The sequence below is a fragment of the Protobothrops mucrosquamatus genome, unplaced genomic scaffold (assembly GCF_001527695.2).
Source record: "Protobothrops mucrosquamatus isolate PMUCROS unplaced genomic scaffold, P.Mucros_1.0 scaffold3637, whole genome shotgun sequence".
Classification (NCBI taxonomy): domain Eukaryota; kingdom Metazoa; phylum Chordata; class Lepidosauria; order Squamata; family Viperidae; genus Protobothrops; species Protobothrops mucrosquamatus.
Window position 1 is genome coordinate 70,708 of NW_015389598.1, and position 1,871 is coordinate 72,578.

A 1,871-nucleotide genomic window follows, 5' to 3' on the forward strand; every position below is an offset into this window, starting at 1 on the left:
GAAATCCTCCATGGACGCTGCGGCCGCCATCGCTGCCTCCTCCGCCGGGATAAGGAAAGAGAAAGTTAATTTCGCACCTCTTCTTGCAAATCAGGTGACCGCCTTTGGGCTCTGTCCAGACGGGAAACCGAGATGAATTATGGCTGTGATTGCGGTCAGCTTCGGTGGCTTCTTAAAGGAGAACGACAGTATTTTAAAAAGAACAAATTGGAGAGAAGCAAACATCCACGGGATGGAGCCCCGATCAAATACAACTGATCCCAGTGTGAGAAGGATCTATAAATCTGTATGGAATGTATTAGAACTGTTGTATAAGAAATATTGACCTAAGCTCTAATAAAGTTATCAATAGCTGACAGGAGCCTCATTAGAGAGGAGGGGGGAAAGCCGACAAGCCATAATAGAAAGAAAAACTTTTAAATTCACAAGCGAACATGATAATTAAATACATCTTTTAAATTACAAAAACAAAAAAGCAAACACACAAAACTTAATTTTCACTAGGTAAACTTAATTATAAAGGAAAAGATTCAATCATCGCTTGATTTAATCAGCTCTTTTTCTGGGTTAAAAAATGAACAAGGAAAACCAATTAAGAAATGAATTTAGAATAATATAAATGTTGTTGCTAGAATATTTCATCTTTTGCAGTCTACCTTCCATGGGCTCTGACTCTTGGAAATAAAACTTCCTCCTCTTCAGATGGCACCAGCATTTGAGTTTTTCCCTTTCCCCGCTGAAATCCGGACCAGATTTTCTTCCCACACCAGCATCCTGTTAAAGGGGGGGGGAGTTTTTAAAAACTGGGGAGAAAGAAACATTCTTGGGATGCCTCCTCCGATCAATGATTGATCCAAGCACCCTGCTGAGCGAAAAGATATTGGGAAAACCTGGGGAGAAAGAAACATACATGGGACAGATTCCCAATTAATTATTATTTATCCAATTAGCTTGTTAAAGGGGAAAATGCTTCTAAAAAACTGAAATCTTTAAGGGATGGGATGGAGTAAACTTGGAATGAAAAAGACTGGGAGAAATTATTGATAAAATCCCAAATCGAGTGCTGCAGTTGATAGGATGTCTCAGAGATAAAGGGGAAATTAAAATCCTCTCTCTCACTTTTAATAGGAAAGTCTGGCTGAGGAAGACCTGCCTGGACTGTCCCCTTCCCAGCCAGCCAATCAGGAGGAAGGCAGCCTGGGTCACTATGGAAGGGAGAAGCAGAAGACTATCTTGCAGAATATGGAATATGTAGAATGTGGATTGGGATCATTTGCTGGATGGAAATCTTCAAGTTAGACCAATGAGGTTCCTTAAGGCAAAAGATGGTTAGAAAGAGTAATTAGTAGTCTCAGGTCAACCTAGGACAGGTGGATCCATGGGGTGGGGGAAAATCTGGTGGGTGGAGAACATCTTATAGCCCTTCAAGGGCTTTTTGGGGGAGCTTCCTTAGTCACAGGGTGTCCAAGGAAACATGAACACTCCCAAGCCCCTTTATCTTGCCTTTTCAGTGGTGGCACCTCATTTATGGAATGCCCTTCCCAAAGAACCTCAATTGGCACCCACAGTGGCTCATTTTGGCACCAGGTGGAAGGAAGGAAGGAAGGCAGGCACCACTAATATGGCTGAGGCTATTGTAATATTATTAAACAAACAGATTTAGGGTCTGGAAACTTTAAAAACCTAATTTACAGAACATTCACATCTAAATCTCATTCTAATATCTCATATTTTTGTTTCAGTAAAACTTTCAATCTAGGAAGGTGTAACATTTTATCATCTAGTGTGTTAAAGGGAAGTACTGTATAACAATATCCCATTATCCAATTTTTAAAGTCCCTATTCTAGCTAATAAAATAACTAAAACATTT